Source organism: Rattus norvegicus, chromosome 1, assembly GCF_036323735.1.
Source record: "Rattus norvegicus strain BN/NHsdMcwi chromosome 1, GRCr8, whole genome shotgun sequence".
Classification (NCBI taxonomy): domain Eukaryota; kingdom Metazoa; phylum Chordata; class Mammalia; order Rodentia; family Muridae; genus Rattus; species Rattus norvegicus.
In genome coordinates this window covers 160,004,135-160,020,266 of record NC_086019.1, presented here as the reverse complement: position 1 = coordinate 160,020,266, position 16,132 = coordinate 160,004,135, and the positions used below count along the sequence as shown (strand labels likewise).

Sequence of the window (16,132 nt, the reverse complement as noted above, 5' to 3'; positions counted from 1 at the left end):
TGGCTTCAGTGTACGTATACAAGGATGCAATGGGATTGCAAATATAGACTCAGGAGGCAAAATGTTGGAGTCTCAAAACTGGTTCTGCAACTAACTAGCTGTGCTACCCTCGGGGAGTCATTTACAAAAAACAGATGCACATTGGTTCTGTATGTAGCCTTAAGAATTCAGTGAGTGGGGTTGGGGATTTAGCTCAGTGGTAGAGTGCTTGCCTAGCAAGCGCAAGGCCCTGGGATTGGTCCCCAGCTCTGATAAAAAAGAAAAAAAAAAGATTTCAGTGAGTGGCACATATGTGGGATGTCAGTCACAGGACCAAGCTATAGGAAAGATCCAGACACGGCAGTGTGAGCTATCACCGTTGTTCTATAGTTCCGTTTATTTCCTGGACATATTTTCCCGCTAGTCCAGTCACTCAGATCTAAGTAAATCAACCCAAACTAGGGTCAAGGAGCAGAGCCAGGAGCCTGCCAAGGGACGCATCCATCCAGGGTTTACCAGCAACCTTTCCATGCCTGATATGTGCCATCCTTTGGGATGCCACATGTAGTAAGTCGCCCGCCCAGGCCCATGTCTGAGGTCTTCACAACTTGATGAACTACTGAAAATTGGTTTATACAGCAGCACACAGGCAATCGTCTTCTCTGTGTGGGTTTATATAGTAAAGTAGCCAGTATTAATCATGGAGAGCCACAGGCCCTTATCAATCCTGACACTCAAAAAATTCTGAAACCAAAAGGTTGCTTGGGTTCTTTCTTCCCTTCTTCTTCTTCTTTTTTAATAACTCAGTTGATGGCAAAACCTGACCTGCAGTGATGTGAGGCTATTTATTGTCTTTATTTTTCCCACTTAGTGTGACAGTCAGACATTTTCCTGCAGAAAAATTAATAGGCTTGATTATAGAACACTGCCCCAGACTCCACCAGGGGTATTATAGAATACACAGTATATGCAACCCATTTCCCTTCAAACATCCAAAGACACAAATTCCCGAACATATCTGACCCCAAGGCTCTGGAAGATGAATTGTGGACATGCATCTATTATTTCCTTGGGACAGCTGTAATCACTCCTGTTGTTCCCTTCAACCAAAAGATACAGAAAATTGGTGTTTGCCCATAACTGAATGACTTTTTATTTCTCTTTGAAAAAAATTCAATATATTGTTGAGATCTAAGCAATAAAATCAACTTTCCTCTTTTTTATGGAGTTAATATTTCAAATATTTACTTATGACCAGTCCAGATTTCTACAGACTGTTCTCAGAGAGAAAGAGGCAGTGTTGAAGTTAAAGCCAGACAACATCTACCACGCCTTAGGCCCAGGAACACTGCAGGACAGATGCAGAGATGACGCAGAGATTGTAAGGGTGAAGGTTTCATTTCCTACCCCACAAGGCCATAATCATTTACTCTTTCCTTGTGGTGGTGGCTCACAGGGGTGTCCTGCTGGGTCACAGAAAATGGGTGCTGGCTTTGGACAGGACAGAGTAGATTGTGAACTTGGGAGCAGGGGGTGCAAGACAAATGAAGCAATGGCTTCAATGTCTAGTTTAGTAGTTGTGGTCATGGCTGACCACTGATGGGTCCTGAAGTGACAGGTGACATCAGTAGCCTGGATGACTGTTTGCTTGTTAATGTTAGCTCCCTCAGTGAAGGAGAGTCTCAAAGAGAATGCATAGACATATGATGTTTCCGTATGTCCTCTGGACCATAACGATTGGTATCCTTGATTCCTAAAGGCATCTGTCCAGCCCTTGTCCCTCATCCTCTCCTCTTTTCCCTATGGCATAGCCAGGGCAGATGGGCTGGAAAACAGGTGTTCTGATCTCTGTTGTCTATCTGCTATGCAAACAGGGACAAACCACAGAGTCTCTCCATGTGTTCATAATATACCCAGCTTGTGAGACCATGAAATGTAAGTCCTAGCTAACAAACATACCAGCCAAACCAGCATACAAGAAGTACCATAAGAGAGGACCCGAGCCCAAAGAGAAGAGGAAGAGACAACTCATTCCCATAACACCTGATTGTTTGTACCTCTGGCTATCCTTCTTCTTGGTCCCAAATCAATCAAATCTGACTGCTTGATAGCAAGATATCCCTGAAACACAGCCCTATAGGTTCTGAAGACATTTTGTAAAACTGATGGATCAAAGCAAGACTGAGCAGTCATTCTGTTTCAGGGCAGGCATGGACGACATCAGGGTGAGATGCACACAAGGATGGCACTTTGAACAAGGTCTTGCACCCGGGAGATGCATGACTAGGCGAGACCAGGCATATATGTGCACTGAGGAGGTACAGTAGGAAGATGAAAGATGACCCACTAAATCTGTCACCAGCTCCACTTTGACAGACTCAAATAAGATAGAAAAGGCCACAGGCAACACATCACTCACATCTCAGGGTCTTTACTGTGACTTCAAATGGCTACAGCATCAGGTCCAAAAGCCTATCTTAAGCTTTTCCAGAATTCTTCACATCTCACTCTGGACATTCACCATCCTCTATTCTGTCTATTCCACAAATGGAAAAGTAACACAGGTCCTGAGGAACTGAGTTAAAAACAGGTTCGTATTTTATTCTTCACTCTCACTAAATATCAGAGGCCCAGTACTCAGGATACAGACTTGTCACCCAGACACACACACACACACACACACACACACACACACACACACACACACACACACAGAGAGAGAGAGAGAGAGAGGGGGGGGGGTTTCTCTATGCCCTCAAGCAGAAGAAGAGCTAAGGAGAGATCTGGGTCTCCACTTGCTCACTTGTAAACTGCAGAGCAACAGTACTGGTTAGCCCAAGGACCACTGATGGGACAACACACACCACATCTCCCTGCAATTAAGGTTTTTCCCAAATGTTTGCTCGGAGCTGACCTCCCCACTCTGCCCACATCTTTGTCTTTCACCTCTACTTTTCCATGACTAACATATCTGGAAGATCCATGGACGGCTAATCTTTCTGAAATATCCCCTCACTAGCTTTCCAACATTTTCCAGTTGCATGAACCTTGTGGCTCTTCCCAACTGTGTGGTGTTTGGACTCAACACTGCTTCTTTAATCTGTGTCTCACCTTACCCTAGCTCCTTGCCTCCCATGATCTTTGCTTTATGAATTACTATGCTTTATGTATATAGTTCTAGAAGTATCTGACTGATTTGCCCCTTTAGAGAGGGGAAAACAGATGTCATACACAGTCCCTTAAAGACTGGGGCTACTCAGCAGCCAGTCTCTCTAACAGTTGAGGCAGAGGAACCCTCAACAGAAGTTCTATGGTCTCCAGCTCTCAATGGACTCATCACTATGTCTTTCTGGCTCCCAAAGCCGCCAGTTCCTTATACTGCTGCCATGGACCTTCCATTCCAGGTAGAAGAAACTGCCAATGACGGCTCTAATTGGAGGGTGAGCAAGGTGATGACACAAAAGCCCATGGTGGCCAAGCTCAAATGCCTGCCTCCTTCCTCTGAGTGTCTCCCAGACAGGACCTCATGGTGCCCTCCTCTCACCTACAGGTAAGCTTGCTGGGGATCCACAGCCTTTTCTGTTTTGCATCCCTTAGTGCCAGTGCATGGCTTAGGGAAAGACCACAAGCCAAGATGAGAGTGGATTCAGTAACTAAATTATCAGGAGAGACAGACCTGAGCCATCCCCATTAATAAAGTAACCCTGACCTTCCTTCCTTTCCCCTCCCCTTTTCCCTCCATCCTTCTTGCTTTCCTTTCTTCAGCCTTGCCTTCCTTTCCTTTCACTTTTCTTCAGTGTTGGGAATGGAGCAGAGGACCTTGCACATGCTGGACAAGTATTCTATCACTCAGCTGCATCCCCAGGTCTTTCTCTCAATGGATTTTTTTCCTGAATCCTGCTTTTGAGGGCTTAAGAGTCTAGCCAAGAACATGGGAGCCTTATAAGGAGCTTTCCAGTTCAAAGGCCAGACGCTGGTCCACACTAAGTTACAGGATTTTGTTTGAGGCATCGAGAAGCGACAGCCCAAGGGCTGAGCTGGGGAAAAGCTGGAGCTAAGAAGAAAATGACTGTGTGTATGGCTGAGGACATTAAACTCATGTCAGTCTTACACAGACCAGGCAGCAAATGTGTCTGCTTGCTGGTTTTTATGTGACTATCTCATATTCAAATTGTTTTCATTACAAATAGCACAAGGGGCACAACCCCAGGGGGGTTAGGGACATAAAAATGGGTAGAGAGCCAGTCCGGAGAGCATCGGGATCCTCACCCATCCAGGTGACTCCATGCCACATGGCTACGGGGGAACCCCATAGATGTGCCAACTATAGGCTCCTTTATACACTCTCCTGAGCTAACCCATTATCTTCAGTATTTGATACCCAAAGTTAACTCCTTTCCAGACCAACATTTGCTGCCACTCATGGACAACAAAGGAGGACATCTCGGTCACTCCAAAGAATGTGAAGGGTCACTAGAGAATGCAAGCAGCTGGCTGCTGTAGAAGCTAGGAAGTGGAAGGTGATAAGGCCATGTGTCTGGGGAATCACTGGGCTATTCCTGGGGATCACTTTCTTGTCCATTCCAGGGAGAGCTGGCTGCTAACGGGCTGAAAAACTTGGGCAATTTTATAACTTTTTTAATTTACCCTTATAGAATTTGCATATAACCATCAAATCAATCTTAGCTGCTGTCAAGTGAAGCTAGCATTGTGGAGACTAGGGAAAGAAGCAGTCAAGATCTTAAAAATACTGAGTCCATGCCACCAAGAAAGCCCCACTCATAAGAGGTTCCTCATTAACATGTTAACCTTGCACAAAAGGTATCATCATCGTTGTCAGCGTCAGCGTCAGCGTCATCATCATGATCGTCATGATCATCATCACCCACTTAAACTGAAAAATTAAAGCACATTTATCTTTTAAATGAACAGTGTAAATCCATGTCTGTGTGTTGCTTGTTTACATTTACTCCTACTTGTACAAGAAAAATTAGTGGTCCAATGTAGGCAGAAGGTTGACAATCTGGAATACAAGCCAAAGTGCTAGATACTCTGTTTTTCTTCCTCTCTCTCTCACACACACTCTGGAGTGCCCTACCCCTTACATCCTTTAACAAACTCTGAAGTGTTATGTCCTTTAGCAGAACCCACTATCACCCATGTGCACAGTATAGCATTCTGCATGCAGACGTGCAATTTTCCTGTGACTTCTCAGACGGTGATGATTGGTGTCTTTTGGGATCCTGAGAGACAGGAGAGCCCAGGTCATCATTGCCCTTTCCTCCCTGTGCTTTTGCTTTTCTTATCCATCCATATTCATGGGAGGATTAATAGTGGCTGCTGAAAAGACATGACAGGAGAGAGGGAGGCAAACACTCTTATAAGCTAGAAACTTCCCTATCAGTTGCTTACTAAACATATGAGCCTAGTAGGACCCAACTTTAAGAATACAATCAGGGCTCGTGCAGAACTGACTACAGTCAACTGCAGTATGCTGAAAGTCCAACTCCAAGAAAGACAGCCAAAGGAAAATCAGGGCAGCAATGCATTATGTTCTAGACTATGTGTGGGGACAGATAAGGAATTCTTCGGTCCACAGAGGCTGGTGGAGCATCCCCTGCAATAACTAAGAAGGGAGATTCTTGCCCACAGGGGGACTCCAGAGCTTGGTTAAAAACAAACAAACAAACAAACAAACAAACAAAACAAAACAAAAAAACCAAGTAGATCATTCACAATGGTCAAGATCCAGAATCGCCCATCAACAAAAGGACGAAGAAAATGTTTTACAAGTAGATAACTGAGTTTTATTCAGCCATAAATAAAAAGGAAACAATGCCATTGCAAGAAAATGGATGGATCTGGATGCTGTGATGCTAAACGAAGTCAGACAAACTGCACACAAAAAGAAACAATACATTTTCTTGCATATACACAGAATCTGGATGTGTGTGTGTATGTATGTATGTATGTATGTATGTATGTATGTATGTATGTATGTATGTATGTATGTAAGGAGACCTATTTAGGATAAGGAAAGGACCAGAACAAGAGAGGGTGATAGGAGGCTAAAGATGAGTAAAGTACAAAGATATTCATGTCTACAAATATCATAATGAAATCCATTATTTTGCACAAACCAATTTTAAAGAGTAGGATTTTTTTTTAGGGAGAAGCAAGATTCAGCTATGTGAAAGGCATTCCTATCAAGCAGACAGCACAGCTGTCCCACAGAAGTTTGGGTAGGAAGATACACAGGGAGAGGCACATGAGAATTCAGTATGGAGAACTCCTCAGGGAAATTCATCCTACTCTGAGAAGGGACAGGCTGTCACCATAGATCCTCTCCATGGCTTTTTAGAGGCAGAAGCATGGAGATAGCCCATGTCTTCCACAGTCCAAGTGATTCCCAGCATTACTTTGTCGTTCTTACCAAGAATTGTTGGCAATTTCCAGAAGGCAAACCAGTCCTAGGCAAGAAAACAAGAGTTCTGACTGTTTTAGCAAAAATGTGCATTTGGGTTCCATAGTCTTTTCTTGGGAACAAACAGCCACTGAAATGAGTTTCTTCTCCCTTGAAACATTTCCAATTAGGGACTGATCTGCTAGGACGTCAAAGGGGAAAAAAAATCCCTGCTATCATGGTCAAGAAAGAGAGACTGCTGGGATGAGAGCTGCTGTTTTCTGCTTCATCGGGGCAATAAAGCCTTTGATATTTTATTGTGTGAGAGAGGGAAGCGTCCACTCAAGGGACAACCTGAAGTGATCATGTTTTGCATACTATCTAGGATAAGAGTCGCTAATAAAACAGCCTGGACTATTCTCAGCTTGATTAATGGATGTTTGCTAATTTGATAAACCTAAGCCACAGGCACCAAAAGGAAAGGAGAGGGAAAGCGCATCTGAGGAGATGGATGAGTCAAATTGGGCTCTTTCTACTTGCCTGGATTGAATACTGAGACCTTAGGCGAGCCATTCAAACTCTGTAAGTTCCTTCCTCTGTCAAGAGTGGGTTATAAAACCCCCCTCATTGGGGTTGTGGGGATTAATTGGAATTGTGTATAGAAAGTGCCCAGCAAAGTTCCTGACATGCAACCTGCACTCAATAAGTGGTAATTATTATTATCTCATTAGCCCAAACTCTACCCAAGGCAGTAACCCTTCTTTAAACAGACAGCAAACTAGAGAACTATCAGGTCACTTCTTGAATAAATATTTGTTGGCTGATTCTGTAATTAGTTGGCTACATACCCAGGAGTCACACATGCATGCACACACTCTCCAGACCACACTTTTCTGTGCTAGCTGACACTTAATGGTTAAACTCCCAACATGGAAAGAGACTTTGCAAGGTTCCTCTCCAGTTCTTTCGATGTTCCCTCGCTATTTTTTTTAAACCAGAGTCTCCTTTGAAGAATTTCGCAGAACACTGCCTAACTATGGAACAAATCCCTTCCAATTTCAGGAGCAGTATGAACCTGGGTGGAGACCTTTGTGCATTTAGGGGAGAGCATATCTAACAAACATTAGAACAGGGTTCTAAATAGCAAAGTGCTGCTCTCTCCAAGGCTTCCTGTCTCCCTCCTTCCATAACTGCAGAGGAGATACATGGGTTCGGCTGGCTTACTTGGTCCCTGGGCTTTGATTTCAGCACTGTAAACTGGAAAATTAAGACTACTTACATCACAGTACACTTTAAAGATTACATAAAATATATAGCCCAAAGTTCAAATCCTGGTCTCCCCATCAAGTGCACCCTCAAGCCTCAGTTTCCTCATGAACAAAATGGAGATGATAACCACACCCATCTTGTAGGACAAAAGGGGACAAGGACAATGCATGCTGATGCTTAGCACAGTGCCTGGTACAGAGTAAACACAGAATCAAAGTTGGCTAATGTCATTTTTCTCTTATTGTCTCTACCCCCTGACATATTTCTTCCCATGAGTCACTGTCATTTGCCACTTTTCCATTTAAAGAATGCTTTGGAGTTCAGGTTTAGACACTGCGGTCCTGAATGTTATGCCTGAGGTTTAAGGTACAGGGCACTTTACCCAAGACAGAATTAAAAGGCCTGCCAGCATGCCAGACCTCACTTCGAAGGAGTTTGATAGGCATTTATGAAGTCTTTAATTTAGATTAGAACAATTTAAAATATTTATTTAAAAATCAGTGACTAGTAGATTAAAAATCATAACAAAGGAGTATCTAGAAGAAGTAAAAGCCAGTGATTCATAGAGGTTTCATATATTCCAGCCCCTCTTCCTTAAAAGACTAAGGATGTATTGAGGTGTTACTTGTGTAGGCCTTGTGCTAAGCACTGGGAAAGGAACGAATAAGTCAATGGATCTTCTGCCCTCTAGGAGCTCACATTCTAGGGGGAACAGATTTATAAAAAGAACACAGGGCTCCCAACAGAGAAAGGTCAAAACTTAAGACTCCATGTGGTATATCAAGAAGTAAAAGATACTTTCCAGAGAAGATGACACTTATCTGGAGCACTTTTCAGCCATTTTTTGTGAGACAGTTTTGCTGGTTATAAAATCCACACAGGACACTGAGAAAGCACATTATCAGAAAACTAAAACAGTAACCATTTTCTTACCATGAGAGGCAAAGACTGATACATTCCAGAGCATTTCTCTGTTAGTTTTCAACTCACACGTTTAACCAGTCTATATACAATGAGAAAGACATCCTGGATCAATTAACATTAAACACAAGCACTTTACATTGAGCTTAGTCCAAAACAATAACCCTGGATCTTTGCTTTGATGACCGAGCCCAGGAGCTAAAGAGTCAGGGCTGGCCTCAAGAAGCAATTGATGTTGAGTTGGATGTTGATGATTAGGTTGCATCAGAGGTATGGAGCATCCCAACTAGGGATGGAGCCGGGAGACCCTGGAGAGCTGGATTCAGTGCTCAGGAGACAGTTCAGGCCTACAGAGTTCTCAGCAAACAGGCAGTGGTTGACTCCACAGGGATGGAGGATGTCCCACAGGGAGGGTGTGCAGGGTGAGCAGAGAGATGACTAGGGTAAGGCCCCTGCCCTCTAGAAGCTCACAGTCTAGTTGTGTTCAAGTGCAAGTCATCTACCCCCAGCTAGATTGTAAGCTCCTTGAGGGCAGTCACCATTTCAAACACAGCTGTCCCTCGTCAACCAAAGGGGATAGGTTTCTGTAAACCCCTGGGGCAGGAGAAGTCAGGCTTGAGGAATTTAGGACCTTATTGTGGAAAAAAGAGACAGGGTTAGGGGAATTAAGTCACCGACTAACTTCTGTAATCATATCTTACATTGATATAAAATTGGCAATGACAGCATCCTAAAAACATTGAAAAATCCGTGACACGTAAAAATTATCAACATACAGTAACAGCATACACTTTACAAGTCACTTTCATTGGCTATTCATTTCATGGACTTCTCTTCATAGCTGTAACAATATGTATATGAAATCATCTTTGTATTGTTGAGAGTGATACAACTGCTAAAAGGTCATTTCTGTGTGGTTTCCCATGTGATTACTCAGTGCACCTTGTTTTATTGTTCTCACCTTTAATTTTGTTTTCTGATGTGCTGAGGACTGGACCTAGGGCCTCACATGTATTCAGTAAATTTCTAGCCACTGAGCTACACTGCTAGCCCAGTACTAGATACCTATGGCTTTTATGACTTCAGCCTATGGATGTTTATCTTTTGGTCCCACAGGCAAATGCAAGTGCATGCCTACATCCTAACGAACAGGATGCTGAGGTCAGACAGCGCTGCCCCCCCCACCACCACCAACACTGATATTTTCTCCCATTTCATGAACGTGATCTTTCTCTGCTCTGCAGCCCACCTACTTTGGGACAAGTTTCATCAAGTCCCCTGGGAAGAGGCAGCCTCCTGAGAGAGTTGGAACCTCTCTGTAGCTTCTTAAAGAATGCATAAAGGTGGAGTTGTCAATATTACAGCTGAATGTCATTCTTTTGAAGGCTTCACACATCCTTCACTTGCTAGCTTTAGGTGAATGCTCAAAGAACCCCTGTCGAACTTAGCAATTTCCTAGTCCAAAGCAAAGGATGTGGGTTATTTTCCCTCTCTCCAAACTCACTGGTCCAAATGAATATTAAGCCTGCACACAGCTCAGATACTGAAATATTTGTAGGCACATTTAATTTTCCCGTCTGGCAGGTCATGACGGCAAGAAGCAACTAATAGATGCAATCTATCTGCATTCAAGAAGGCAATTTTGAGTTCCACATGACATGCTGTCAATAGAGTCAAGTGATATGGCCCTTTAGTGAGAAAATTCTCCACCTTTCCCAGCTCATGAACCACCTGGATAAAGCCAAAGACCTGTTAACCATTGGTTCCTTGGGCACATTTATGACATAAAATTGTCACCTGGGAGGATGAACATTGCTGGATAAGACATCAGCATGACAATGTCTTTTCAATGAAATAATCAGGTACACTTATGCAGCACTTTATAATTTACAGAATATTTCCACATATATTTCCATCTCACTTTTTCTTCATAGTATCCCTGTGGGGTATCAATATTATCTCCATTTTGCAAATTCAGAAACTGAGGCTTATCCTAAGAAAGTGGCCGGTAAAGACAGCTCCTCCACCAGTGTTCTGCTTCCTGTTAGCTTTACAAGCAAAACTAACTTGGAATGCCATTCCTTCACCATGGAATTGACAGTGTCCAGGAGGCAGCCCCTGAACTTCCCCCTCCCTCCTCCACAACTGTCTTCTCTGGTTCACAGAACACCCACCAGTGGCCATCCAGACTATCCATAGCCATACATTAGTATTGTGGGAACTAGAAGTGACACTGAACACCACACATATGCACGCACACAAGCACGGCCACGATCCTACGGGAGCATGATTTGTTATCAGGATTAAAATTGGAACGAACCTTGTTCAGTGCCAGCTCTTTGAATAAGATTTAACCTGTATCTTTTCTTCTAGGAAGTAGACCAGTAGCTTAGAAAATACAGCAAACATTTTTAATAGACATCGTTACTTCAGCAGAAATGGCCACTGTTAACAAATTTACTGGTATGTTTCTCTTATATGGATGAAATAAAGTCATAGATGCACGAGTCTGAGAACTGCCCCGTCTACACAGTAAGTTCCAGGCCAGTTAGAGCTACATAGTAAGACCCTGTATCAATAACAAAAAAAGAAACAGAAGAGCTAGACCTAGGTTTGATACCTAGGATCCACACGGTGCCTAACAACCGTCTGTAACTCCACTCCCAGGGAATTCAATCTTTTCTGGCTTCTAAAGACACTGCATTCACAGACATATTAGCAAAAGAGGCATACACACAAAAATTAATTAATCTTCTAAATTACAGATGATGTTGGCAGATTGCTTTCTCCCTTTGCCTCACACCTTGAACATTTCCCCACATCTTACAATTGTCCCTACATACCTTACTGAACAGCTGTATAGTATTCTGCATCTAGATGGCATAGGTCACTCTTCCCATAGGGCAGATGGGCGCTTTCCAGCTCCTGTGTGTATATAATGCTGAGATGATCTTTTCTGTCCACCCACTTTCTCTCACCCCTTCTTAAGCACCTTTAAATTCAAGTTGTGTTCTATATTTTATGCTTTTGTCTAGAACCCTGACTTGGCAAAAGCATCTTCTAGGGGAGTTTCTAGAATACAGCCCGTTGCAGAGTGAGCACCAGAATCTCCAATGGGGTGGGGGGAGGGTGGAGTTAGGATATGTATTTGGACGACTCTAGCTTTAACCACAGTAGCTAGTACTGAGGCATACAACTGCCCCTTCTCCTGCTTTGACTATAGAGATGCACTCTCTTGATGGAAGAGAAGGTCTGTAGTAAGAACAGCCTTCAGACCCTGAATACTGCAGGGAATCTTCTAGCTTCTCAAAAGAAGCTCCTTCCACTCTCTTGATCTCAAGCCACACCCACAGGCTTCCTATACTGTTATTAACCTAGTATTACTTGGATTCAATTGACTGTTTCTTGAATCAATTTATTTTAAGAATAAAAATGTATCCCATTGTGGTAATTTAAGAGACATCCTCTTGTGGACAGAGAGAAAAAGTTGAAGAGTTAATGCCAGGAAAACCAAGTGGGATAGTGTTGCTTCCTTATCCCAGACACAGGCCTTTGTTAACGAGGAGCTGAGCAAGCGTCACTGAGGTATTAAATATCTACCAGCCCCAATATCAGGCTCTGTCCTCAACTATATCACAAAGAATGAAGAGGAACCGAAACCAATTTTATCACCATGTGATTCAATGACATTTAATACCATGCTTAGGCACCACACACATCCATTTGGTACCAGTCCCTGGTGAAAAACACTCATGGACCTGACCTTCTCCATTTACATGGGAGTAAAAGAGCCCTAGAGGTTAAGGGATAAGACTTTGTTGTACCTAGGCCTACCAGTAAAGCTAAGCCAAGAATGCACGCCTCCTGCACTCCTATCTCATTTGATAGCTTGTGAATTTACTTTTCAATGTTGGGCAGTGACCTATAGAAGGGTTTTTTGTTTGTTTGTTTGTTTGTTTGTTTTTATATTTGTTTATGTGCTCTCCAAGTGGGCAAATCTGTGGGTCATTTTCATGATTTCTAATTGATGTGGGAGAGCCACTGTGGGGAGGGGGGTGCCATCACTGGGCAGCTGGGCCTGGGTTGTATTAAAAACGTAGCTTCATGTAAACTTGAGAAGCAAGCCAATAAACAGCCTTCCCCAGTGGTCTCTGCTTTAAGCTCCTGCCTTGAATGCCTGCCTTGGCTTTTAGACAATGACTGAGAAAGAACAAGCCAAGTGACTGCTTTCCTCCTCAACTTGCTATGGGCCATGGTGTTTGTCACAGAAACAGAAAGCAATGAGGGCAGAAAGGGACAATTTTAAGTGTTGATTAGGCTGCAGGCATAACTCAGTGGGAGAACACTTGCTTGGCCTACATGAAGCTCCAAGTTTGATCTCTAGCACTTCCAGAAAAGAAAATCACACCATTCGCTAGTTAGGCTCTCCTTAGAACCAGCATAGCCACATTAATCATTTCACGGTTAGCAACTAGCTGATATTTATTGGGTACTGCTTGCATACTTGGCACTGTGCTGAACACCTTTAGCAGACACTGACTCACTTAGTCCTCACATGAGTTCTATAAAGGATCATTACCAATCTGCGGTACACGGAACTGAGAACCAAGATTGGCACTGAAGTTAAGCAGGTTTTTTTTTTCCAGATCACACAGGTAAAAAGGCTTGAGGCCTTGATACCAATCCAGACAGCTGGCTACAAGCTAAAAACCGATCAAACTTTATAAGACATATTTAATCAGCGTTGAAAAGAAAAGTTTGTTGAGGTTTTGTTTTATTTTTATTTTGCTTAAATTATATTCTTTCAAAGGTGGGGCAACATTAAAAACCCTATCAGCTCAGGTAATATTTTATCCATGTATCAGTACGATGGGTGTGACATGTTCCCCAAATACCACTATTTGTTGGAATCACCTAGATGGCTTGTTAGGGCAGAAACTGGGAAGACCAGCCCCTGGTTCTCACTCAGCAGGTCTAGGGTGGGGCCTGAGGACTAGCATTTCCAGGCAAGTGCCCAGGTAAGAGAGCTGCTGGCTTGAGACTACATGTTAAGAAACACAAGGTTATGGACACAAGTGCTGTATTAGGAGAGGGACTCCATCACATTCTTGTTTGGTCACTTGATTTTTGTGGCTTTTGTGTGACTTTAAGCCAGTCACAGAGTCTGATCTCACTTTTAAAGGAGAAAACTGCTATCAGCTAAAGTCAGGCAAAGATTACATTGTATGAGGCTATGTATATAGCCTGTCAATTACCTACTGCATTCAAAACATAGCATCTAATAATACCGAGTAGTGATCCACAGAGACGATCTGTGCTCTTTGCCCCTGACTGTCTCATTGGAAAGGAGTGCTTTGGCCATTTTGGAATAGTGGCATTTCATTCTATATAATATTGCTATCTTCTCCCTCCCTCCCTCCTTCCCACCTCTCTCAGGAAGGTATCACACACTCTTCTCAATCTTGGAAGACCTAGGACTTCTGATCTTCCTGTCTCTACCTCCAAGTCTTGGACTTTCAGGCATGTGCCAACATGCCCATTGGAAGAAATGTGAACTTGGGGCTCTGTGCACATGAAGCAGGCAGTTAAACCCCCAGCCCATGTCTACTTGTTCTATGCAAAAAGATATGAGAAAACAGTGGCTGGTAAAAAGAAAAGGCAGAGTGTTAAGAGACCCATTGGAGCAAAAGCCAGTGGGTTAGAAAGGGCTGCATTTCCCAGTGCTCAGCATTGCTGTGGGACCATTGCCTACTGGGAAAGGACTTACAGGCAAAACAGAGGTGCTTGATGGAATCTGATTTGTTTGAAGCTCACTACAGAACAATCATAAAATAACAGTGCAATTGCATGGGCTTTTAAAAGTACTTTGTTGTTGAATGGAATAAATGGGAAGTATTAAGCAACCCCTTTGGTTTTTCTTTGCCTAATTTGCAAAATATTGTCTATGGGGAATTTGTGTGTGTGTGTGTGTGTGTGTGTGTGTGTGTGTGTGTGTATGTGTGTGTGTGTTTGTGCATGCGTGCACACAGGCACACATTCACATGTGACTCACAAGTGTGTATGTAGTGATGTTATTTTTTTAAACAAGCTACAGCGATAAATCTTTTGTGAGGCTCTCTTCCTGAAAAAGCAGAATATAGAAAAAGGCTGGAACTTAGTATCAAGAATAAATACAGATGTAGTAGCCCCATCTGGGCACATCATTGAGATCTCTAAGAATGTTTAGAAGATTTAAAGGAGAACTCAGGTGTGACTGGGTGGGGGTTAAATCATCAAGTGAGGGATGCTTTTCCTTTTTCTTTTTTCTTCTTTCTTTTCCTTCCTTCCTCTCCTCTCCTCTCCTCTCCTCTCCTCTCCTCTCCTCTCCTCACTTCTTCTTCTTCTTCTTCTTCTTCTTCTTCTTCTTCTTCTTCTTCTTCTTCTTCTTCTTCTTCTTCTTCTTCCTCTCTCTCTCTCTCTCTCTCTCTCTCTCTCTCTCTCTCTCTCTCTCTCTTTTTGAGACAGGGTTTCCCTGTGAGGCCTTGACAATCCTGGAACTTGTTCTGTAGACCAGGCTGGCCTTGAACTCATAGGGATCTGAGATCCACCAGCCTTTGTCTCTTAAGTGCTGGGAATAAAGGTATGGGCTACCACTGCCTGGCCCCGGAGATAAACCAGGCCTGACAGATGTGCTTCTAAGGCTTAGGAGTGGTCACATTTGAAGAGGAGTCTGCCTTCTCTGAGCCTCCTTGAATAGGTAGCAATAGGCTAACATGCATAGTGGGCATGACGGTTTCTGCTACATGGCACTCAGTTAATAAGAGCAAGTTCCTTCCATTCTCAATTTCTTTCTCTTGCCACCCTTTAAGCCCTTAAATGTCCATAGCTAGTAGGAGAGGCTGACTGCCTCTGTGCTAAGAGCTCACATGGTCTAAGGAGTCTTTGATTGTCTGCATAGCCACTGCCTCCGCTGGGCTCCCAATGGAGTCCAAAGCCTGAGGTGGTGCTAATGCTGTAACACCCCAACTGCTGGCTGAAGGTCACGTCAGCACCCCACTGTGTTGAATGGTTCCACTCCAGCCTACTTTAATGATAATTAATGTACAACCCAGGTACTTCTGAGCAGGTACAGTTACTGGCCTGTTTTACACTTGAGATTCTCCAGAGCATAAACTGCGCTTTAGCTCCTTGGCACCTCCTGGCTCTGCCTCCTGTTTCCCCTCTCTTCTGGCCTGGCATTGGTCCATCCTCTTTGGATCTCCCACAGCATCCCTTCTTTCTCCCAGGTTTCCCTTTCACTAAAGGGTGAAGGGGAAGAGCACCGGCAAGTTGCACTTTGCTTACCCAGCTCACTTGCAGGTAGTCTTAGAGCTCGGGGAAGATTTGCTCCGCAAAAGGAATGCTGTGCTAAGTTAGTTCTCAACTCTGGAAGGCTGCACTGCTCATGGCCCTGTTTCAGCTCTGTTAACGTGTAAAGACAAGCCCTGGGCAGCAGTTCAAACCACCAAACAACACTGTTAAACACCACCAAATGCTCCCTGTCAAGAGAGAAGTCCGCAACGGTAGGAGCTGATAGCTCAG

The 16,132-nt window shown here is 43.5% G+C and overlaps 1 protein-coding gene and 1 non-coding gene across 18 annotated transcripts in view; both read right to left on the bottom strand.

Moving 5' to 3' along the window:
* Tenm4 (teneurin transmembrane protein 4) overlaps positions 1-16,132 on the bottom strand; it is a 2,974,939-nt gene that overhangs the window by 654,283 nt on the left and 2,304,524 nt on the right. The gene's annotated exons all lie outside the window — the stretch shown is intronic.
* Mir708 (microRNA 708) lies at positions 9,022-9,109 on the bottom strand. The gene has a single exon (NR_032291.1). It is a non-coding gene; the product is annotated as a microRNA 708 (primary transcript).